Here is a 26,315-nt window from a genome sequence, read left to right on the forward strand (position 1 = left end):
TGATGCCAGACGGGGAGTGTTCTGTCTCCGCCATCTAATATTGTTACCCTGATTATCTGCATAATTGCAGGTTTCTCAGTATGGATATTCATACCTTTATTTGTTTGTGATGCTTTGGCTCCCTCTAGCGGCCAGAGTTATGTTGGCAGTTCAATCTTCTGTGTTTGTATTATCCATGTCTCATTCTCCTACTCCTTTGCAATGCATTATGGTAGCTCAGCCTCCATTTCCCTCCATTTTTTCCTTTCACTTTCCTCAGTCTGCCTTTAAGGAAAGATGCTTCACTTCATCCCCATTGCGATTGCATTGCCGGTATGTCTTTATGCTTCCTATAGATATTTCTGCTCCATATTAGCCTAGCCTAGCCAGTTGTACTCCCAGTTCAGTTTCTAGCCTTCTAAATGTTATGCATAATGTATATCATGTGTATTATGTATCTGTTCTATACCATGCACTGATTCTATGTATGTCATTGTTCACAGTTTCACCGCATCAATATACCACTACGTTTAATAAAGCACAGACTCAACCACAGTCTCCTTATTGGACCCCGGTATAGCGGTTTAGCTGACTGTATAGCTACGTATGAGCCTGCCTCAGCTAGTGAGGACAGAACAGACACTTTGACCCCTTCACAAACAAGGAATTCGCACGAAGGACCTGGAACACCATTCTGACCTGCTTCATATGAGACTCCCAATCATCCGAAAAGACCAAAATGTCATCCAAATATACAATCATGAATCTATCCAGGTACTCTCTGAAGATGTCATGCATAAAGGACTGAAACACAGATGGAGCATTAGAAAGCCCGAATGGCATAACCAGGTACTCAAAATGGCCCTCGGGCGTATTAAATGCCGTTTTCCATTCATCACCCTGTTTAATTCACACAAGATTATACGCACCACGAAGATCTATCTTGGTGAACCAACTAGCCCCCTTAATCCGAGCAAATAAATCAGACAGCAGCGGCAAAGGATACTGAAATTTGACTGTGATCTTATTAAGAAGGCGGTAATCAATACAAGGTCTCAAAGAACCATCCTTCTTGGCCACAAAAAAGAACCCTGCTCCCAATGGTGACGACGACGGACGAATATGACCCTTCTCCAAGGATTCCTTTATATAACTCCGCATAGCGGCGTGCTCTGGCACAGATAAATTAAACAGACGGCCCTTAGGAAACTTACTACCAGGAATCAAATTAATAGCACAGTCACAATCCCTATGAGGAGGTAGGGCACCAGATTTGGGCTCTTCAAATACATCCCGGTAATCTGATAAAAACTCAGGGACTTCAGAAGGAGTGGAAGGTGAAATGGACAGCAATGGAACATCACCATGTACCCCCTGACAACCCCAGCTGGACACAGACATAGATTTCGAATCCAACACTGGATTATGGACCGGTAGCCATGGCAACCCCAAAATGACCACATCATGCAGATTATGCAACACCAAAAAGCGAATATCCTCCTGATGAGCAGGAGCCATGCACATGGTCAATTGAGTCCAGTACTGAGGCTTATTCTTGGCCAAAGGCGTAGCATCAATTCCTCTCAATGGAATAGGATACTGCAAGGGCTCCAAGAAAAAACCACAGCGAATGGCAAACTCCAAATCCATCAAATTCAGGGCAGCGCCTGAATCCACAAATGCCATTACAGAATAGGACGACAGAGAGCAAATCAGAGTAACGGACAAAAGAAATTTAGACTGTACCGTACCAATGATGGCAGACCTAGCGAACCGCTTAGTGCGCTTAGGACAATCGGAGATAGCATGAGTGGATTCACCACAGTAAAAACACAGCCCATTCCGACGTCTGTGTTCTTGCCGTTCAGCTCTGGTCAAAGTCCTATCACACTGCATAGGCTCAGGCCTATGCTCAGAGAATACCGCCAGATGGTGCACAGCTTTGCGCTCACGCATGCGCCGATCGATCTGAATGGCCAAGGATATAGACTCATTCAGACCAGCAGGCGTGGGAAATCCCACCATGACATCCTTAAGGGCTTCAGAAAGACCCTTTCTGAAAATTGCCGCCAGGGCACATTCATTCCACTGAGTAAGCACAGACCACTTTCTAAACTTCTGACAGTACACCTCCGCTTCATCCTGACCCTGACACAAAGCCAGCAAGATTTTCTCTGCCTGATCCACTGAATTAGGTTCATCATAAAGCAATCCAAGCGCCAGAAAAAACGCATCAACATCACGCAATGCAGGCTCTCCTGGCACAAGGGAAAATGCCCAGTCTTGAGGGTCACCACGCAACAAAGAAATAATGATTTTTACCTGTTGAACGGGGTCACCAGAGGAGTGGGGTTTCAAAGTTAGAAACAGTTTACAATTATTTTTGAAATTCAAGAACCTAGATCTATCCCCAGAAAATAAGTCAGGAATAGGAATTCTAGGCTCTAACATAGGATTCTGAACCACAAAATCTTGAATGTTTTGTACCCTTGCAGTGAGATGATCCACACAAGAGGACAGACCTTGAATGTCCATATCTACACCTGTGTCCTGAACCACCCAAAGGTCTAGGGGAAAAGAAAGACAAAACACAGTGCAAAGAAAAAAAAATGGTCTCAGAAGTTCTCTTATCCCTCTATTGAGATGCATTAATACTTTGGGCCAGGTGTACTGTTATGACCTGGTGGTTAGGAGCACCCGAAATGACCTGATAGTTAAACCTCATACAGGACAAGCTCTGGGATGTGGGAGCTCTGCTGACCGCAAGCCCTAATCCTATCACACACACTAAAAATAGCCGTGGAGCGCTCCTGACCAGACCTAGGCGCCTCGTCACAGCCTAAGAACTATCTAGCCCTAGAGATAGAAAATAAAGCCTACCTTGCCTCAGAGAAATTCCCCAAAGGTAAAGGAAGCCCCCCACATATATTGACTGTGAGTAAAGATGAAAGTCACAAACGAAGAAATGAAACAGGTTTCAGCAAAGGGAGGCCAGACTTACTAAATAGACAGAGGATAGGAAAGGTAACTTTGCGATCAGCACAAAAACCTACAAAAGACCACGCAGAGTATGCAAAAAGGACCTCCGCACCGACCCACGGTGCGGAGGGGCCACTCTGCATCCCAGAGCTTCCAGCTAGCAAGACAAAATCATGATAACCAGCTGGACAAGAAAACAGTGAACAAATAATGACTATCAGGAACTTAGCTTCTGCAGGAGAAGGCAGGTCACCAGAGAGATCCAGGAGCGAACTGAACCAATGCAAAAAGATTGACAGCTGGCATGGAGTAACGATCTGAGAGGAGTTAAATAGAGCAGCAAACCAAAGGATAAACCACGTCACCTGTGTAAGGAACCTCAGAAGCAGCGGCTTCACTCATAGCCACCAGAGGGAGCCCATAGACAGAACTCGCCGAAGTACCATTCACGACCACAGGAGGGAGTTTGACAACAGAATTCACAACACCACGCCATTGCAAGACCTGTTGGTGGGCCAGTCCAAGAAACCCAAGGGCAAAAATGCCCCATTCAACTGGAACGACAAACTGGAAGGATAGTTCACCTGCTTAAAATCGGCGCTGACGGGAGAAGAGGTGCTGGCCTACCCTGAATACGACCAGCCATTTGTATTGTATACGGATGCCAGCAATGTGGGACTGGGAGCCGTGCTATCCCAAGTCCAGAAGGGTAAGGAGAGAGTAATCGCTTATGCCAGCAGGAAACTTCGCCCCACTGAAAGGAACCCTGACAACTACAGTTCCTTTAAGCTGGAGTTCCTCGCCGTCGTTTGGGCCGTGACAGAGAGGTTCAAGCACTACCTGGCCTCCGCGAAATTCACTGTCTTCACGGATAATAACCCATTAACGCACTTGGACACAGCAAAACTCGGTGCCCTGGAGCAGCGGTGGATGGCCCGGTTGTCCAACTACGACTTCACCATCAAATACCGGGCACAAGAATGCGAATGCCGATGCATTGTCACGCATGCCTCACTTGCCTGAAACGGAGGAAGACCCAGAAGCATTTGAAGAGGTGGAACTGCCCGCTTTCCATCGCCCCAAGGCGACTCAGTGTTCTCATCAGGTGGAGAATAGGCGCAAGAGTAAACAGCCCTGTTGAACCCCCTGCCCCATCATGGGTGGGCAGAGAACCGGGATGGTGACCCTGCGGTCCGTCGAGTGAAAGAGCTCCTGACGCAGGCAGGTTTGCATCCCAGCCCGGATGATCCACCGGAGACATCACAGCTGTGGAAGGAGAGGAGCAAGCTGTTTATTCACGATGGAAGGCTGTGCCGGAGGAACATCGACCCACGCACTCATGAATTGGTGTGGCAGATCGTGGTCCCAAGACAAGATGTGCCCATGGTCCTGGGGGAATACCACGATGGGACGGGACACTTCGGATGGAAGAAGCTGGAGAGGCTACTCCGTGGGAGGTTCTACTGGATTGGCATGAAGAAGGCCATTGAGAAGTGGTGTCGAGCGTGTGGCCCCTGTAGCCTACGCAGGAAGGATCGTGACAGCCAACGAGTGCCCTTGCAACCCATCATCGCCAAACGACCGCTCGAGTTGGTTGCGTTAGACCACGTGAAGTTAACACCCAGCCGGTCAGGCTATACCTACGCTCTCACCATCGTGGACCACTACTCCAGATTCCTAGTAGTTGTGCCGGTCAAGGATCTAACGGCTAGGACAGCTGCCAAAACCTTCCAGCAGTACTTCTGTAGACCCCATGGGTACCCGGAGAAGGTACTAACCGATCAGGGGCCAGCATTTGAGGCGGAGGTGTTCCAGGAGTTCTGCGATCTGTACGGGTGTAAGAAGATCAGAACCACGCCGTACCATCCACAAACCAACGGGATGTGTGAGAAGATGAACCAGGTAGTGATCGACTTGCTGAAGACCTTACCTGTGGAGGAGCGGAACTTGTGGCCCACAAAGTTGCCAGACCTGGTGGATATATACAACCACATCCCAGTGAATTCCACCAACTGCACTCCAGCATACCTGATGCGAGGGAGGTCTAGTGAGTTACCTGTGGACCTGGACATGGGGGTCCTGACCCCGAAGACATCTCGCCAGATGCGGATTGGGATGCGGAGAGGCAGCAAAAGTATCGCAAAGTACAGGAATGTGTGGAAAGAAGCCTTGCCCAAGCCAGACAGAAACAAGAAAGGGACTACAACCAGCATGCCCCTGCGGCTCCCTTGTCCCCTGGAGAGCAAGTACTCAAACGGAAGAGGAGGCTACACAAGCTGGATGATCAATGGGAAGCGGAACCATATACCATTCTGCCATCTGATTTCGACAATACAAAGGTCTGTCTCATCAGCAAAGATGGAGGGGAAACCTCAACGGCAGTATCCAGGGACCACCTTAAGACATGCCCTGATAAACTGAGAGATGGGGAAGCCGACCCTGGGACGACTCCGGCCGCGGAAGGAGAAAAGATGATACACACTGTTCTTGGTGACTTTCCCCAGTCTTGGACGCAAATAAATCAGGCCATCGTGGTACCTGTCCTGACGTTTCGCCAACTGACCCCGCCAGAACTAGATGTGGAGCCAGGTCATCCAGATCCACCATCACAGCAGACCTCACCAGAAGATGCCATGCCAATTGCTGAACCGGCAAGTCTTCCCTCCGCTAATGGTGAATCTGCCATGCCAATCGGTAGTAGTAGCGGTTTTGAGAACTCAAACATGCCAGTACTGCCCAGACTCACGAGGAGTGTAGCTAGAAGACAGTGCACTACACCAGCGATAGCAAACTTAGCGGGCCCTGTTAGGCCCATAACGGCCCCTGCACTGCGGAGGTCCACACGTAGCACCCAGAATCAGACTCCCCTTCGCTACAAAGTTTGGAGATACTAATGATAAGTGCTATTGTTTGTGTAAATATCTTTGTTACAAGTTTACAAATGGACAACGGAGTAATAGACAGTGAATTGCTCCAAAAACTTCACAGGGGCCCCTTTGTTTACCCGGGGTCCCTGCTGCTTTAAAGTGGCACCCAACTGAACTGAGAGTCATGAACTGTGTGTGACCAAACTTTTGCAACGTTCAAGCGTCTTCACCTCCCATAAAGGGAAGTACTGTTATGTTTATTTGTTCATAATATTTCACAAATGTTATATGTTTTATGTTAACACATATTGTTGTTCTTCTTCTTCCCAGTCCAGGAGTACTGGATTTAACCGGGGGGGGGAGTGCAGCGCCCCAGAGACCTGGTCGTTGCAGTATGACGCTCTGCCACTAAGGGGAGTGATGGTACGTCTGATGGCACTAAAAGAGTTCTGACCAGGTATCACAAACACGCATGACACTTCACACTCCGGCCACCAGGGGGAGTGGTTCTATCTAGTAGGCCACTCCTCACACTCTGGTAAAACTGGGGGTTGGACAGGAAGTTAGACAGAAAGAGCCCGGGAGAGTTCGGGAGAGGACCTGTCAGGGGTGGGATCCTGACAGCGGTCTAGAAAGAGAACAGATCGTTACGGAGCCGTGCCTGCACTACCTTGCGGCGGTATTCTAAGAAAGGACACGAAGCGAAGTTGATTGTGGAGAAGTGAGAAGCGGGATCACAGTGTAAAGGAGATAGAGCCAGTAGGAGTCGTGCCGTGAGACCGAGGCAACATCCGTCTGAGGCGCATAGCGGTGGCCGGAGCACCGAGAAAGTAAGAGACTTTACGCATTACTTCAACACGGCAGGACAGTTAATTATAGGTTGGCTGTCTCACCTAAATCACCTAAGCAGACAAGGGAGGCAACTGTGGGAGAGGGGCGTCTCTAGGGTCCCAGAATAACTCCAGGCCTACCCGTCATACGGGTGTGTCCTAGCCATATCATCTGGGGGACGAAGAGAGAGAAAGAACAACGAACACAGACACAACAGTTGTGAGGACTATCCCGTGGTGCTCAGCAGGGAAGGACTACAACACACAGGCGCTAGTTGGTAGGCACTGATTTCCACCTGCAAAGGGACCTCTGGATGTGCCTTCGGACCGGCCGGTCTCAGCCAGCCCTGTAGCAGTGCTCTGGATTGCGGATCCCAAAGTCTTCAGTAAAGAGGTAAAGAGACTGCAAACCTGTGTCCTTGTTATTCATCGCGCCACGCACCACGCATCACACTATCATCCTTTATTGGACGCCCCTTAGCAGGGTCGCGGACCGGGTCTAGCCACCGTGACAGTCTCAGAACCGAACCAAAGAGGCCCGGTACCGAGAACTCGTGGCCCTGTGTCTGGGGGCGCTCCACAAGCCTGGACTAACTACCAAACGTCCCGTACCGTTGGTGCACCTGCTCATGATGAAGGTAGTCAGCAACGCTACATTGCTTCCCTCACTGTAAGCCCACCGGTTAGGACACCACCAGCAGCAAATGTGGAGGTATCGTCGCAAGGCCAAAGCAGTCAGGGAATCACAAGGTTAATGGTAGGAAACACTGTATGTAGGCCAACATCGAGAATACCATCACCAACCCTCTCTCAATCCGCCATGTCCACCACCACCACCGCTAGTTCCACCATATGCACCTCTCCAGTCCAGCTCACCCTACAAGAAACTCTCGTTAGGTAAAGAAAGTACTCATCCTCTCATCCGCGTACACAGGGTTTGAACGCCCACACTGCTAGACTAATCTCGTTAGAGATGATGCCCTACAGGTTGGTTGAAAGCGAAGCTTTCAAAGCCCTGATGGCCTACGCAGTACCACGCTATGACCTACCCAGTCGACACTTCTTTGAGAAAAAAGCCATCCCAGCCCTCCACCACCATGTCAAAGACGGCATTGTCCATGCACTGAGGCAATCAGTCAGTAGAAAGGTGCACCCCACAACAGATGCATGGACCAGTAGGCATGGCCAGTGACGTTGCGTGTCCATCACGGCACACTGGGTTAATGTGGTGGATGCAGGGTCCACAGGGGACATAGTGGGACAGTTCTGCCTAGCCCACGTTCTAGGAAACAGTTGGCTGTAGGCGTTCGCCACCCCTCCTCCTCCTCCAGAAGCGAAAGCTCGTCCACAGAGCGAAGTCGCACGACCACTCCATCCGCCGCTGCCAGTGTTGCACACGAGGTGTCACATTATCGATCAGCTAGTGGTAAGCGTCAGCAGGCTGTGTTACAAATGAAGTGTTTGGGCGACAACAGACACACAGTGGAAGTACTGGCCGAGTACTTGCAGCAACAAACTCAGTCATGGCTGGGCAGTGTACATCTTGAGGCAGGCAAGGTAGTCAGTGATAACGGAAGGAATTTTATGGCTGCCATAGCCCTTTCAGAACTTAAACACATACCTTGCCTGGCTCACACCTTGAACCTGGTGGTGCAGTGCTTCCTCAAAAATTATCCGGAGTTACCAGCCCTGCTCCTGAAAGTGCAAAGACTTTGCTCGCACATCCGCCGGTCGCCCGTACACTCCATCTGAACCATCAGCGATCGCTGAATCTTCCACAGCAGCGCCTAATAATCGACGTTGCAACAAGGTTGAACTCCACACTGCACATGGTTCAGAGGCTGTGCGAACACAGGCATGCTGTAATAAATTTGTGGGAGGATACACATACACGGGCAGGCAGTTGGATGGCAGACATGGAGTAGTCTGGTGTGCAGTGGTCGAAGCTCCAAGACCTCTGTCAAGTCCTTCAGTGTTTTGAGGAATGCACATGGCTGGTAAGTGCAGACGACGCCATCATAAGCATGAACATCCCACTAATGCGCAATGCAAAGTTTGACGCACATTAAGGAGCTGGCGTCTGCAGCCGAGGAGGAGGGAAGCCTTGATGACAGTCAGCCATTGTCTGCTCAGGGAACTCTCCTGGACGAGGTGGCGGATGAGGAGGAGGTTGATGGGGATGAATATTTTTTGGAGGAGGATGCTTCTCAGGGGGCAATAGAAACTGGTGGCGTTGCAAGGTCAGGTACAGGGTTTTTGCGGGACACAAGTGATGTTAATTTGCAAGAAATTGCTCCTCAACCCAGCACAAGCAGTGAATTGACACCTGGAACATTGGCCCACATGGCTGAGTATGCCTTGCGTATCTTAAAAAGGGACCCTCACATTATCAAAATGATGACCGATGATGATTACTGGTTGGCCTGCCTCCTGGATCCACGATATAAAGGAAAATTACAAAATATCATGCCACATGAGAACCTTGAGCAAATATTGGTTACCAAACAAGCAGCTCTTGTAGACCGTTTGGTTCAGGCATTCCCAGCACACAGCGGCGGTGATGGTTCTCACACGAGCCGTAGGGGGCAACATGGCAGATTTGTTAGAGGTGCACAAATCCGAAGTGGCGTTGGACAGAGGGGTTTTATGACCAGGTTGTGGAGTGATTTTGCAATGACCGCAGACACGACAGGTAGTGCTGCATCGATTCAAAATGACAGGAGACAGCATTTGTCCAGTATGTTTACGAACTACTTTTCCTCCCTTATCGATGTTCTCCCTCACAGGTCATTCCCCTTTAATTACTGGGCATCTAAAATAGACACCTGGCCTGAATTGGCAGAATGTGCATTACAGGAGCTCACTTGCCCTGCTTCTAGTGTGCTGCTGGTTCAATACTGACCAAAAAAAGTACACATCTGGCTACCCAGAATGTTGATGATCTAACCTTCATTAAAATGAACCAATCATGGATTTCAAATTATTTTGCCCCACCTTCTCCTGCTGACACGTAGCTTGCCTGAAAAATGTCTTGCTTTTGGCCTCCTCTTACTGACTTCTCCAATTCCTCCATTTGCAGCTGCTGAATGTCCACCATAGGCCATTTTTATACCTCCATAAATGGGCTGACTCCCCCTACAGGGCCGTGGTCACCACCTGGCGCAAGCACCCGTGCAAGTGCCGTTTGCCTGGACAGGTGGGTGCACCCACTCTTGGGCGACGGCACTGGCACAGGGTCTCTCATAGTACAATGAAGTGTCTCTGACGGTGGTGGTGCACAACCAACGTCAGACACACCGTTGTAATATGAGGGGCCCTGTGCCAGTACCGCCGCCCACGAGAGAGTGTTCCCCCCAGCTCGAACAGTTCTCTACCACTTGCAATACTTACCTCTCCCTGCTCCACCACTTAGTAGTCTGTGCTGTAAAATCCTTCAATGGCACTGCCAATACAAATTTGTTGAAATGATAGATGATAGTTAAAATATACAGGGGCCCTGGCCTCCATTTAGACCAGTTAATACTTTGCGCCTACTACCACTGTCTGCTACTCAGCAGAGGAGCCCACCCCTGTACCTAGCTATGCCACCTGTTTAGTCCTGTTACCAATTTTGAACTGCATTTAGCCAACTGTGTACTAACTGTGTCTGCGCCACTCATTACAGTTTTCCTCCACTGAACAAAGCTATGCCGCCTGTTTAGTCCTGTTACCAATTTTGAACTGAATATAGCCAACTTATTTATTTTTGGCCTACTAACTGTGTCTGCGCCACTCATTACAGTTGTCCTCCACTGAACAAAGCTATGCCGCCTGTTTAGTCCTGTTACCAATTTTGAACTGCATTTACCCTACATTTTTATTTTGGGCCTACTAACTGTGTCTGCGCCACTCATTACAGTTGTTCTCCACTGAACAAAGCTATGCCGCCTGTTTAGTCCTGTTACCAATTTTGAACTGCATTTAGCCTACTTTATTATTTGGGCCTACATCTGTGTTTCCTCCTCATCCTGCCCCTTGCCCAGCCACTGCTAGATGAGTCTGCTGGTACATTGACCCAGACCACTACATTCCCCTTGCACTCTACACAGCCTGAATCTGACCCTGCTGAATGTCAGGTTCCCTTTCCCGCATACTATACCACCTTACATGGGGACAAAGAGGAAGGTGCAGAAGAAAGTGCAGGTTTCTTCATCAGGTGGTGGGGGCATACTTGTTGGCGACGTCACTGGAACAGGGCCCCTCATAGTATGCAAAAGTGTCTCTGGCAGTGGGAGGCGCCACCCACCGTCAAACACACCGCCATACTATGAGGGGCCCTGTGCCAGTGGTAAGGGCCAACGAGTGGGCCCCCCCTGCTTGCTCAGGATCACAGCACTTGCAAAGTTGAAATACTTACCTCTCCCTGCTCCACCGCCGTGACGTATTCCGCGTTTCCTGGGCCCACGAAAATCTTGAGCCAGCCTTACCCCCCCGCAACTTTAGCCAAATGACCACCTGTTTTCAATGCCTGACTATTATTATAAAGTAAAGTAAATTAAGATTGACAAGCTTAAGAAATAAGAATTGATGTTTTTGGCATTAAAATGGGCACTGTAGGTGTTTTCCTGTCCTCCACTCACTGCCGACTTTGATTCCCCATTGACTTGCATTGGGTTTCGTGTTTCGGTCGGCCCCCGACTTTTCGAAATAATCGGCCGATTTCACCCGACCCGACTTTTGACAAAGTCGGGTTTCGCAAAACCCGACTCAATCCTAAAAAAGTAAAAGTCGCTTAATTCTAGTGGTGAGTCCTCTGACCTGATGGAAGTCTGTTTTTCCCGCCCAGGGACTGCTTTGGGACGTCCCATGGTTCCTGTGTCCCCAATGAGGCGATATAGAAAACAGGATTTTTGGTTGCTTACCGTAAAATCTGTTTCTCGGAGCTTTCATTGGGGGACACAGCACCCTCCCAAGTTGAACAACTCTGCTTTATTGTTATATTGTTACAGTTTGAGTTTCTATCTTTTACATGTTGCTTCTCCTACTGCTTTCTCACTAACTGAATATCCTACTTCCTGTCGGTAGGGTGTATACTGCAGAGGAGGAGCTAACTTTTTTATTTGCATAGTGTCAGCCTCCTAGTGGCAGCAGCATACACCCATGGCTCCTGTGTCCCCCAATGAAGTCTCTGAGAAACAGATTTTACGGTAAGCAACCAAAAATCCTGTTTTTCTTAAAAAAAATAAACAATTAAAAATATTGTTTCAAAATAAAAATCATAAAATCTAAAAAATAAAACTAATATACAGTACTGACCAAGAGTTTGGACACACCTTCTCATTTAAAGATTTTTCTGTATTTTCATGACTATGAAAATTGTACATTCACACTGAAGGCATCAAAACTATGAATTAACACATGTGGAATTATATACTTAACAAAAAAGTGTGAAACAACTGAAATTATGTCTTATATTCTAGGTTCTGCAAAGTAGCCACCTTTTGCCTTGATGACTGCTTTGCACACTCTTGGCATTCTCTTGATGAGCTTCAAGAAGTAGTCACCGGAAATGGTCTTCCAACAATCTTGAAGGAATTCCCAGAGATGCTTAGCACTTCCTGGACCTTTTGCCTTCACTCTGCGGTCCAGCTCACCCTAAACCATCTCGATTGGGTTCAGGTCAGGTGACTGGAGGCCAGGTCATCTGGCGTAGCACCCCATCACTCTATTTCTTGGTCAAATAGCCCTTACACAGCCTGGAGGTGTGTTTGGGGTCATTGTCATATTGAAAAATAAATGATGGTCCAACTAAACGCAAACCGGATGTAATAGCATGCCACTGCAAGATGCTGTGGTAGCCATGCTGGTTCAGTATGCCTTCAATTTTAAATAAATCCCCAACAGTGTCACCAGCAAAGCACCCCCACACTATCACACCTCCTCCTCCATGCTTCACGGTGGGAACCAGGCATGTAGAGTCCATCCATTCACCTTTTCTGCGTCACACAAAGAAATGGTGGTTGGAACCAAAGATCTCAAATTTGGACTCATCAGACCAAAGCACAGATTTCCACTGGTCTAATTTCCATTCCTTGTGTTCTTTAGCCCAAACAAGTCTCTTCTGCTTGTTGCCTGTCCTTAGCAGTGGTTTCCTAGCAGCTATTTTACCACGAAGGCCTGCTGCACAAAGTCACCTCTTAACAGTTGTTGTAGAGATGTGTCTGCTGCTAGAACTCTGTGTGGCATTGACCTGGTCTCTAATCTGAGCTGCTCTTTTTCCAAAGATTTTATTTTGAGATAAGTAGGGAATAGGGAATGGAGGCGGGAGAGGAAGAGGGGGAGGGAGCATAGGGAAAGGAGGGGAGGGGGGGGGCATAAGGAAATATATCAATGAAACAACAATGTAACAAGCGTAGTAATTTACATTATGGAGTAAAGGTACCTTCACACATAACGATATCGTTAACGATATCGTTGCTTTTGTGACGTAGCAACGATATCGTTAATAAAATCGTTCTGTGTGACAGCGACCAACGATCAGGCCCCTGCTGGGAGATCGTTGGTCGCTGAAGAAAGTCCAGAACTTTATTTCGTCGCTGGATCTCCCGTGGACATCGCTGGATCGGCGTGTGTGACACCGATCCAGCGATGTCTTCACTGGTAACCAGGGTAAACATCGGGTTACTAAGCGCAGGGCCGCACTTAGTAACCCGATGTTTACCCTGGTTACCATCCTAAAAGTAAAAAAAACAAACAGTACATACTTACCTACCGCTGTCTGTCCTCCAGCGCGGTGCTCTGCACTCCTCCTGTACTGGCTGTGAGCGTCGGTCAGCCGGAAAGCAGAGCGGTGACGTCACCGCTCTGCTTTCCGGCCGCTGTGCTCACAGCCAGTACAGGAGGAGTGCAGAGCACAGCGCTGGAGGACAGACGGCTGTAGGTAAGTATGTACTGTTTGTTTTTTTTACTTTTAGGATGGTAACCAGGGTAAACATCGAGTTAATAAGCGCGGCCCTGCGCTTAGTTACCCGATGTTTACCCTGGTTACCGGCATCGTTGGTCGCTGGAGAGCTGTCTGTGTGACAGCTCTCCAGCGACCAAACAGCGACGCTGCAGCGATCCGGATCGTTGTCGGTATCGCTGCAGCGTCGCTTAATGTGAAGGGGCCTTAAGTAAGAATACATAGTGCCCAGTGCTCTGGGGATATGTGAGGTATAAACGAACAGACAAGCTAAACAAACAGACAAACAAACAAGCAAACACACAAAAGATTGCAACCAATTAAGGCCAATCATAAGTGAACTTGGATTTAACAGGATTAAACAGTTAAATAATAGTCAAAGTATACAAATAAATGGTACTGCACCTAGAAGTTAGCGGTGAAAGAAATTAAGTTATGGGGGATGGAAAGGCCTTGTCCCATTTGTTCCATTTTTTTGTAGAATTTTCCAAACTGATTATTGATCAGAGCAAAATTCAGTTCATGTGATCTATGTTGCTGGGATAGATGGAAGATAAGATCTGGATTTGGGAGTGTTTTATTTTTCCAGTGGAAAGTGATGATATTTTTTGCTACAAGGCATAGGTGAATAAATATAGGTTGAAGTGCCAAGTCTAATTCGTCCAGGTTAAGGGATAGAAGGGCCATTTGAGGGGTGAGGGTTAAGGTTTTGTTGGAGATTTTATTAAAAGTGGTAGAGACCCAAGACCAGACTGTTTTGAATCTGGGACATTCCCAAAACATATGCAGTAGGTCTCCCTTAAAGCCGCAATCTCTCCAGCAAAGGGGTGAGGTTGAGTTTGATGGACCGAAGTGTGCTAATTTTGCCGGAGTAAAATACCATCTGCTGATGGTTTTAAAGTATGTCTCTTGGGGTGGAAATGAGATTGTGGAGTTGTACGTTTTGGACAGAGCCTCTTCCCATTGTTCTGGGGAAAAGGTGGATTTCAGGGTTTTTTCCCAGGTAACCATATAAGGGCTTTTTGACAAACTATCGTCATTGTTGAAGGAGTCGTAAAGAAAGCCATGGCTCCAGAAGATTTTATGGTGCGAGTTGAATAAGACTTTTATGGAAGCGTGAGTGAAATTCATTTTTGAATTGAGAAATGCGAGGACATTGTCTTTTAAGAGAATTAACTCTGTAAATAAGGAATGGGGGACGTTAAAGTTTTTCCTCAGCGATGCAAAGTCTAAAAAGTTGGAGCCGTTGTAGATATCTCCCAATTTTGTGGCCAAATAGCAGGGAGAGTTACGTTAGTGAGGCTAAAAATAAGAGTGAGGGGTATGTTTTTTAGAATAGAAAATTTGTGTACCTGTCTACTTGGTTTGGAGAATTTACGCCAGGCTTGGGTAATGGCAAGGAATACAGGGTGGGTATTAAAGTTAGGGAGATGATTTGAGATTGCTTTAGTGATGATGTTACTTAGCTGTTTACCATTATTTAAAAATACTTCTAAGTCGAACCAGGCCGGAGGATCACATTGAGAAATCCAGTGAGCACTTTGTTTAATAAACAGAGTTGGGGAATGGGCAATAATGTTGGGAAGGCCCATCCCCCCATTCCCTTTTTTCCTGTGTAGTGATGAGGAAGAAGTCCTAGCTTTTTTTCCTCCCCACAAAAAGGTGTTAAACAAGATTTGGATATTTGGCAGAAGTATGAACAGGAATGGGCAAGGGCAGGCATCGGGGAACGTATAAAATTTTTGGAAGGATATGAGTTTTAAGAATATAATTTTTTCCCCACCAAGAAAGATTTTTCTCTTTAAACATTAAGCAATCCTTATTGAATCTGTCAAGTTTCTCAGATTTATCTTCACCATATGATGGAGATTATTACAGAGAGTAATGCCTAGATAAGGAATCTCTCTGTCACACCAGTTAAGAGATGATTTTTCCTTTATTGCATTTATTTGTTTAGTATCAAGATTAAGGGGGAGAATGTTCGATTTTTGCTGGTTTATTTTGTAGTTAGATAAATCTGAGAATTTGTCTAGTTCGCTGAAGACCTCAAGTGAAGATTTTTGAGGGTCAGTTAGAGTCAATATTATATCATCTGCAAATAAGCTGATTTTGTGTTCCTTGTGTTGGGTGTGGATACCTTTGATGTGGTCGTTGTTGCGGATGTGTTTGGCTAGGGGTTCGAGGGCTAGGTTGAAAAGTAAGGGTGACAGAGGGGACCCCTGCCTGGTGCCATTTGTGATAAAAAAGGGGTTCGAGGTATGATTATTGGAGATTATTTTTGCACTTGGGTTTGAGTAAAGTTTTTGGTTGAAACCAAATTTGAAAAGAGTGTGTCTAAGGAAGTCCCAATCCATGCGATCAAAGGCCTTCTCGGCATCTAGAGAAATTAGAGCTGTTGGAGTTTTTGTTGAGTTAGCGTATCTAATAGCGTTTATTAATCTCCTTGTGGTGTCTGAGGGTTTTCTCCCACGGGTGAATCCTGTTTGGTCATTGACCAGTAAATACGGGAGAAAGTTACTCAATCTATTAGCTATTATTTTGGAGAACAGTTTTATGTCTGTGTTGATGAGGGAGATGGGGCGATAATTGGTCATAAGTTCAGGGTTACCTTTAGGTTTCGGGATCAGGACAATCGAGGCCTCGAGCATTTCCTTTGGGAATAGTCCCCGGTCTGCGGCGAAGTTAAATACTTCTGCGAGGTGAGGAGATAGAAGTTTACTGAAGGTTTTATAATATGAGTTATTAAATCCGTCTGGCCCTGGGTATTTGTGGAGGGGTAACTTGTTAATAGTATCTTCTATTTCCATAGGGGAGAAAGGGGCAGACATATAAGCTAGATCGTCGGTTGAAAGAGAGGGGAGATTAATTGAATTGAGGTATTCCTTAATAGCTGGAAGATTGGGTTGTGGAAGAGGGGAGGTTTGTTTGAGGTTGTATAATTTTTGGTAAAATTGTGCGAATTCGTTAGCTATATCTTGGGGGTGTGTTAAAATATCGTTTTTGGAGGTAGCTACTATTCTGTTGATTCTATTGTGAATTCTTTTGTTCTTTACCCTATTTGACATAAAAGAAGTCGGTTTATTTAGTGCGGAATAGTACTTGTATTTTGAGGATTTAACTTCGGCATCATAGGGAATGCTGATGAGTGTCTTGAGTTTTTGTCTCAAGTTTAAGAGTTCAGATTGGAGAGAGAAAGATTGGGGATGGTGAGCTAATAATTCAGATTCTTTATTATGGATTTGGGTTTGGATTTCTAAGATTTTCCTTCTATTCTCTTTTTTAATTTTTGACGAAATATCGATGAGAGTGCCTTTGAGTACGGCTTTGTGGGTGCACCAATTATTAAATGGGTTGGTTGAAGAGGATTTGTTGTCTAGAAAGAATTGGGAGATGGCCTTTTCTATATTTTGCTTGTGAAAAGTATCGTGGAAAATATTGGAGTTACATCTCCACATGTTGGCTTTCTTAAGAGGGGGACCTAGTTGGATTAGGCTGTGTACTGGCGAATGATCAGATAAAGACTTTTTGCCTATAGTAACATCCAGAAGTCTGGGGAGAGTGAACACGTCCGTAAGGATTAAATCAATCCGAGATGCGGACTGGTGTAAGTCCGAATAGAAAGTATACTCTCTTGACGACGTGTTTAGGCAAGGGAAAGCATCGAAAAGTTCGTTTTTAAAAATCCACTGGTTTAAATTTTCCGAGGGGCTGCGAGAGTGTGTGAGGAAGAATCTACAGTGCTATCCGGTGTCATGTTAAAATCTCCAGCAAGAATTAGTTCTCCTTTTTTGACCTTGGAGATGGTTTTTAGGAGCTTGTTTAGAAAGCGAATCTGATGACGATTAGGAGCATATAGGTTTACTAGGGTACAAAGTTGTTCATTAATTTTGCAGATCAAGATGAGGTATCTACCGTTAGTGTCTTTATATTCATCTATAATTTCAAAGGGAGTTGAGGAGCTTACCATAGTGATTACGCCTGCTTTTTTCTGGGGACCACAAGATAAAAAAATGTGGGGGAACTTTTTGTGCTTGAGGTGTGGGTAGTTATTAATCATAAATTTGGACTCCTGAATGAATGCGATATCAGTGTGTGACCTTTCTAATTCCCTCCAAAGGGAGAACCTCTTCTGTGGGCTGTTTAAGCCTTTCACATTTTAAGAGGTGAGTTTGAAACTCATAGTAGGTCGCTTAGAATAGGTGCCAGAATGATTAGTAGGAAGCTATGTAGCCTAGAACTAGGAACAGACATTTGCAAATATAGAATATAGAAAACAATCAGATACTTGAATACGGTCGGTATGTATCAGCAAAGAAACAACCTGTGGAGAGAAAAATGAGTTGTGAACAATAAACATAGGCAGATCACTAAATAATGAACTGCTACTAAACACTCGGGGTATTACTCGTGGACGGGTAATAGTGAAACCCAATGTCAACATGAAAAGAACCTAGTAATCAGTGAAGTTATTTATCATTTTCCATTATTTTGTCTTGGTCTTGAAATGGACCTTAGAAAATTGGCGCCTTCCTCTGGGGTGAAGACGGGGATAACTTTGCCCTGGTAGCGGATTAGGAGCTTGAGAGGGAAACCCCAATTATACTGGATTTCTCTATCTCTGAGGGCAGAGGTGACGCTGGAGAAGGAGCGTCTAGCGTCCAATGTAAATTTTGACAAATCTGGGAATACCTTCAAGTCGCTGTACGGGTCAGGGAGCACTTTTTGATCTTTTAGGTACTTTAGGATTTTTTCCTTCGTCTGGAAGAAGTGTACCCTCAGGATTGTGTCCCTGGGAACGTCAGCTGCTAGTTTTGGGGGCCGTGGAAGTCTGTGAGCCCTGTCTATCTCGAGATCAGAGGAGGAAAGATTTGGGATAGCTGTTTTAAAGATATCCTTGATATGGTCGGAGAGATGTTCTGGGGGATGCTTTCCGGGATGCCGCGTATCTTTAAATTGTTACGGCGACTTCTGTTCTCCATGTCTGAGAGTTTGAGTTTGTGAACCTCTGCAGAAAGTTCCTGTAAGTCAAAGGATGAGTCGGTTGATTTACGTTCGAGTTTTGTAGCCTCTCCTCATGGTTAATAATTTTTTCAGAAAACTTTTCGAACATATTGTCCAATTTGCGATCAAACTGTTGTCTTTGATCTCTGAAATTTTTGTCCATATCTCTTCTAATTTTTTCCAAATTCTCAGATAGATTAATCAAGTGGGATAGTATGTCTCCCTGCAACGACTCTAGACCTGCCTTAGTTCCTGCAAGAGGTGGAAAGTCTTTTTCATAGTTGTGGTTTGAGGGGTTTTTCTTAGCTTTGGATTTTGCAGGGGAGGAGTTCGGGGAAAAATCTTCCGACTCTACGTCCGAATCGGATTGTTCATGTGAGGAGGTGCAAATATTTCCCCATGTTCCTGGGGCGCTTCTTTTGAGGCTCTGGGATGTGTCCATCTCAGCGTTGCCCTGGTTATTTTTACCCGAGTTGTCAGGCAAGCTTTGGTAGTAAGAAGATTGTTTTATAGGAGAGTTGAGTCTGCGTGGCGAACGAGATCTCTCTCTATTTGTGGTGTTAACTCTATCTCTGTTAGTTTGATGTTGTGTGTAGGTTTTATTGCTTTTTGGTGGGTTAGAGATTTTTGAAACAGGAGAGGACCCTTTATTCTGGTGGTACTCATTCTGGAGATAAGGTGAGATTTTGTAGATGTAAAAAGCAGTGTGTGGCTCACCCCCCCTTGTTTATTTTTCCCCCTTTTGGCTTAAGTAGTGATGGCTAGTAAGGGATATGAGGTGGCAGATTTAAAAGGTATATGATCTTGGAGAGTATGGGAGAGTGAGCTTCTCCTTTAAAATATATGCCACTAGGTGGTGCTGTGGCGCTGGAAGTGATCCCCAGACCAGTCTCTCATATAGGCCTTAAGCTTAGTTATGCCCCCGCTTGGCTTCCAGACCCTTAGATGATGGGGGGAATATGATTAGCCCTATATAACCCCTGTGTGAAGGATTCCACGCCGGAGCTTCCCACTTTTAGCAGGATTTTTACCCCCTCAGGTTTCTGCGTACTTTGGCTCTGGAGGGATGTGGGCGCCTTTTTTGATCGCTTTATAAACTACCACAGCGGCTCCCCTCTATTAAAGTCTGTAGTACTTCCACAGCTTGGCTCCCGCCGCTTAATCAAGGGGAAGTCCCCCTCTCCACGTCCGTTGCTCGTCAAAGTCTAATGTGGGGAGGACTCTCGGTGTCGGTTTACCTCTAGCTCCTATGTCTGGGGAGCTCTTTGAAGTCGCCGCGGTGGTCTGGAGCGGTATCCGGCGTCTCTGTTGAGCTGTGGGTCTCCTTCAGGAACTGCTCCGGCATCGCTGCTGCGGTCTGTAGCGGTTTCTCAGCCGTGTCCTGGGAGGCTTTGGAGCGGTTGCTGCAAGCCAGGGATTCAGCGGCGCAGTACTGGGTGTCACGTCGGCTGGTGGTGTGCGGCTGTGCGTGTGATGGGGACCTCCTGCCGCCGTCCTGGGGCTGTGCGGGGGCTCTGATCGGCGGTAGGGGTGAGGGTGTGAGTAAGACTCACCGCTGGATGGTGTGTGAAGCGCTGTCCTCCTCCGGTCCTCCTTCTATGGCGTCTTCAGCTGTGGTCGTCTGCTACACAGCCGGGGAACCCTCTGTCTGGCACCGCTGCTCCTCTTCCGGGCGGGTGTCTCTTAAACTCTGGAGCTCAGGGAGGACACCGGCGCTGCTGCGGTCTGAGCTCCTGTGATACTTGTCTGCTGCGTCGCTGTGACACAGCCGCGGCGGTCAAGAGCGGTGTCCACAGCAGGTGCCTATCTGTCCCCGCTGCAGCGTTCAGGAGCAGCTTGGCTGCAGGTCAGGGGTGTGGACCCGGAGTAAGGAGGGATCTCCCGGGGACGTCGGGGATTTTTTTTTTTCGGCGAGGTCCTGCGTACCTTCGGGTGGTGAGGCAAGGAGGGAGCGCCGTCCAGCTGTGACCTGGATGATGACGGTGTCGGCGTTGCAGCTACTTGTTAGGCACGCCAAAGTCTTTTGTGCTGATCTTTTTTAATAAAGGAGCAGTTGCTCTCTTCTTTTTCCTTGAGCCCTGTGGTTCTGTGTGTTTTATAAAAAGGGGGGGGAGGGGATGTTCTCCTCTTCTCCGTGTATGTCCTCCCTTGTGGATCCGATGAGGAGGGAGGGGCCATGTTGGTTCGGTGTAAATTTAGCCCCTGGCTTCAGGCCTGACAGAAGGTGAGGGCCGCAGATGCCTCAAAAGAGTCCAAAAAAGATCAAAAGTGGTCTTGAGCGGTCCAGTAGCTTCTTAAGAAGCTGATTCAATGGAATCTGTGCTTTGGTGGTTCAGATCCGTAGCGGATTAAGTCGGATTTTATGGGTTTCACAGGAGCACCCGGTTCCTATGTCCTCATGGTACAAGGCATAGGCCACGCCCCCTAATCTGAGCTGCTCTTAACCTGCGATTTCTGAGGCTGGTGATAAACATTTTCCAAAGCATCGGTGACTCTTGGTCTTCCTTTCCTGGGGCGGTCCTCAGGGGCTGACTGGCAAATTTTAGCCTGGGGGGCAAACACAAAGCACTGGCCCAGGAGTGGTGGTCCATCTTTATGTTAAGGAGTCTAAAGGTACCGTCACACTAGACGATATCGCTAGCGATCCGTGACGTTGCAGCGTCCTCGCTAGCGATATCGTCCAGTGTGACAGGCAGCAGCGATCAGGCCCCTGCTGTGATGTCGCTGGTCGGGGAAGAAAGTTCAGAACTTTATTTGGTCGCTGGACTCCCCGCAGACATCGCTGAATCGGCGTGTGGGACACCGTTTCAGCGATGTCTTCACTGGTAACCAGGGTAAACATCGGGTAACTAAGCGCAGGGCCGCGCTTAGTAACCCGATGTTTACCCTGGTTACCAGCGTAAAAAAACAAACAGTACATACTTACATTCAGCTGTCTGTCCCTTGCCGTCTGCTTCCTGCACTGACTGCTGGCCGCAAAGTGAAAGTGAAAGCACAGCACAGCGGTGAGTCACACAGCGGTGACTCACCGCTGTGGCTGTGCTCTGCTTTCACTTTACGGCCAGCAGTCAGTGCAGGAAGCAGACGGCAAGGGACAGACAGCTGACTGTAAGTATGTACTGTTTGTTTTTTTACGCTGGTAACCAGGGTAAACATCGGGTTACTAAGCGCGGCCCTGCGCTTAGTTACCCGATGTTTACCCTGGTTACCGGGGACCTCGGGATCGTTGGTCGCTGGAGAGCTGTCTGTGTGACAGCTCTCCAGCGACCAAACAGCGACGCTGCAGCGATCCGGATCGTTGTCGGTATCGCTGCAGCGTCGCTAAGTGTGACGGTACCTTAAGGTCTCACATACCATTCAGCATGAGTATTGCACATCCGAGGTGCTACTGATAAGAAACCATTTCATACATACTAAACTTAAATGGCCTTTTTAGTAGAGTTGAGCGAACTTTTCAGTTCCGATTATGATCAGCGGCAAATATTGTATTTGCAATATTCTCCGACCGTCATTGGAGCCAATGGGCGTAGAAATAACCGAATATGTTGTTCCACTATGGAGGGCTGGCCCTGAACAGGCAGGGGGCCCACTCGCTGTCGGGGACACTGGCGCGCTATAGTGCCGGCCCCCGCGAGTGGACCCCCCGCCTGCTCCGGGCTCCGACACTTGCAATACTTACCTCTCCCAGTTCCAGCGCTGCAGTGTCTTCCATCCTCTGTGACGTTCAGGTCAGAGGGCGCAATGACGTCACCAGTGCGCGCCCTCTGACTGAGCAGTCGCTGCACAGAGAGCAGGAAGACGCCGACGCTGAGGAGTCCAGAGCAGAGCAGCGACAAGCAACAAGAGGTGAGTATTTCATTTCTTTAATATTTGGAGCAATATATGGGGACCATCAGAAGGGGCCCATATATGGAGCATTATATGGGGCTAATTCTATATGGAGCATCTTACGGGGCCAATAATATAGGGAGCATCTTATGAAGCCAATTCTATAGGGAGCATTATATGGGGCCAATTCAATATGGAGCAGTATATGGGGCCAATAATATATGAAGCATCTTATGGGACTAATTATATATGGAGCATTTTATATGGCCAATTATATATGGAGCATTATATGGGGCCAATTATTTTTGGAGCATTATATGGGACCCATTCTGTATGGAGTATTATATGGGACCCATTCTGTAAGGAGTATTATATGGGCCCATTCTGTATGGAGTATTATATGGGACCCTTTTGTAAGGAGTATTATATGGGCCCATTCTGTATGGAGCAATATATGGGACTCAGTATACTGTATGGGGCCGATAATATACTGTATGGAGCATTATATGAGGCCCATTATATATGGAGCAATAGATGGGGCCCATCATATACTGTGTAGAGAATTATATGTGGCTCACTATACTGTATGGAGTATTATACGGGGTCAATTCCGTATGGAGCAATATATGCGGCTCATTATGTATGGAGCACTCTGTGGTGCCCATTATACTGTATGGAGCATTATATAGTGAGCATGGTATCTTGGGCGTGCTCATAGATTATGTTTGTGTCCCCATAGCTGCATGATTTGCGGCTGTTAGACAACCTAAACACATGCAGGAGTTGCCTGTTTGTTAGGGAATCCCCACATGTATTCAGGCTGTCTAGCAGCCGCAAAAAAATGCAGCTACGTGGACACAAACATAATCTACGAGCATGCCCAAGATACTCAGAGACCACCCGAGCATGTTCGCTCATCACTACTCTCTAGCTATCTAATCTCTAAGGGTATGTTTCCACTGTCCAGATTTCTTCAGTTTTTGCTGCGGATTGGACGCTGCGTACAGCAGCAGCGTCCAATCCGGAGTGTCCAGATGTTACAGCATAGTGGAGGGGATTTCATGAATACGTGCAGGGCTGCATCCGGCGGCCCTGCATAACCGGACATGCGGCGCGTCTTTATAGACCGCAGCATGTCTATTTATCTTGCGGAGACGCTCAGTCTCCGCAAGATAAATAACACAGTCTATGAATACGATGAGGTGATTCCGCATTTGTTCAATGAACACATCCGGAATTACCGTGCGTACAACAGTGGGCGGCGCTTTGGGTGGAGTGGGGTCCCCGCTGCGACCAAAGGGCAGGGATTCCTGACTGCGCAAACATAGCCTGACTGCAGAAAAACACTCTTAACCTACAGCTATGGGAATTATCTGCATATTAATAGTGTTACTAATCTGCCCAGTGCCCACACTTAGGCTACTTTCACACATACGGTAAGTTTTTTGCCGTCAGGCACAATCCGGAGAATTTTGAAAAAAACGAATCTGGCAACAATTGCCACCGGATCAGTTTTTTTCTCATACACTTTTATTAGTGATGGATTGCGACGGATGGCTTAGGATGCCGGATCACCTAGAAGGATCCGGCAAAAAAAAAAACAGATCTGTCTCATCAGTTTTTCACAATTTGCGACAGATCCATTTTTTTCAACAGTTGACGGATTGTGCCTGAAAGCAAACACCTGATGTGTGAAAGTTGCCTCAGCCGAACACTGTGTGGGAGAAAATTATTTTTTTTCCCCTCCAGCGTTCGGGTTTCAGTCACAGGGTGGGAGAAGCGCCGGCGCGGGTTCAGTCACCGCTCTGAGTATACAGAGTGATGGCTCAGGTCACCACGTACACTCATACTCATGTCACAACGTATACACTCATACACACACAGGTCACCACGTACACACTCATGTCACAACATATACACTCATACACACTCAGGTCACCACGTACACACTCATGTCACAACGTACACACTCATACACACAGATCACCACGTACACACTCATGTCACAACGTATACACTCATACACACTCAGGTCACCACGTACACACTCATGTCACAACGTACACACTCATACACACACAGATCACCACGTACACACTCATGTCACAACGTATACACTCATACACACTCAGGTCACCACGTACACACTCATATCACAACGTACACACTCATACACACAGGTCACCACGTACACACATGTCACAACGTACACACTCATACACACTCAGGTCACCACGTACACACTCATGTCACAACGTACACACTCATACACACACAGATCACCATGTACACACTCATGTCACAACGTACACACTCATACACACACAGATCACCACATACACACTCATGTCACAACGTATACACTCATACACACTCAGGTCACCACGTACACTCATACACACACAGGTCTCCATGTACACACTCATGTCACAACATACAAACTCATACACACACAGGTCACCACGTACACACTCATGTCACAACGTACACATACAGATCACCACATACACACACAGGTCACCACGTACACACTCATGTCCCAAAGTACACACTCATACACACACAGGTCACCACGTACACACTCATGTCACAACGTACACATACAGATCACCACATACACACATACACACACAGGTCACCACGTACACACTCATGTCACAACGTACAGACTCATAAACACACAGGTCACCACGTACACACTCATGTCCCAAAGTACACACTCATACACACACAGGTCACCACGTACACTCATACACACTCAGGTCACCACGTACACACTCATGTCACAACGTATACACTCATACACACACAGGTCACCACGTACACACTCATACACACACAGGTCACCACGTACACACTCATGTCACAATGTATACACTCATACACACACAGGTCACCACGTACACACTCATGTCACAACGTACACACACACAGATCACCACGTACACACTCATACACACACAGGTCACCACGTACACACTCATGTCACCACGTATACACTCATACACACACAGGTCACCACGTACACACTCAGGTCACCGCATACACACACAGGTCACCACGTACCCACTCATACACACACAGGTCACCATGTACACACACAGGTCACCATGTACACACACAGGTCACCATGCACACACTCATACATACGTCCCCACGTACACATTCACACCCACATCACCACATACACACTCATGTCACTATGTACACACTCATCCACACAGGTCACCACGCACACATATCACCACGTACACGGTTGCAAATATACACAGTTCGCACACACAGACGCAAATGTACACATATCACCACATATACTCACACATTTTACCACATATACACGCATGTACAAATACACGTCACCATGCACACAAACATACAAAGGAATACACTGAATTGTGGACTTGAGACTGCATTTAATCACACAGAATGAGACATACAGAAAATTCCACTCCTGTTTCTGCCTGCCCCACAGATATGTACCCCAACAGCTCCCCTCGAGCTGAGTTTCAATCATGCATCCCCCAAACAACTAAGAATCAAAGAGACACCTTACCAGAAGCCTCCATGATTGCCTGCAGCTACTCACACTTCTGCATGAAGGTTTTTACACATGGTGTGTGGGGCAGCCGGCGCCTCCTCAGCAGAGCTGCACGGTCGGTCTGCTTCCTGCTCTCCGATTGGTAAGGGAGCACACACTGAGGGAGCAGGAAAAATACAGTACAGCCTCTAGGGACGGCTTCTCCACCAATCAGAGAGCTGGAAGGACATTGCACCCTTGAGTGACCTCTGCTCCACCAATCAGCATGATGCTGCTTGTTGGGAAGAGCAAATAAAGGGACAGTGCGGCTTCTAAAGTAATAGTTGGCTGAACGGCCCAAAGCTGCAACTAGG

This window comes from Ranitomeya imitator, chromosome 1 (genome assembly GCF_032444005.1).
Source record: "Ranitomeya imitator isolate aRanImi1 chromosome 1, aRanImi1.pri, whole genome shotgun sequence".
NCBI classification, from domain to species: domain Eukaryota; kingdom Metazoa; phylum Chordata; class Amphibia; order Anura; family Dendrobatidae; genus Ranitomeya; species Ranitomeya imitator.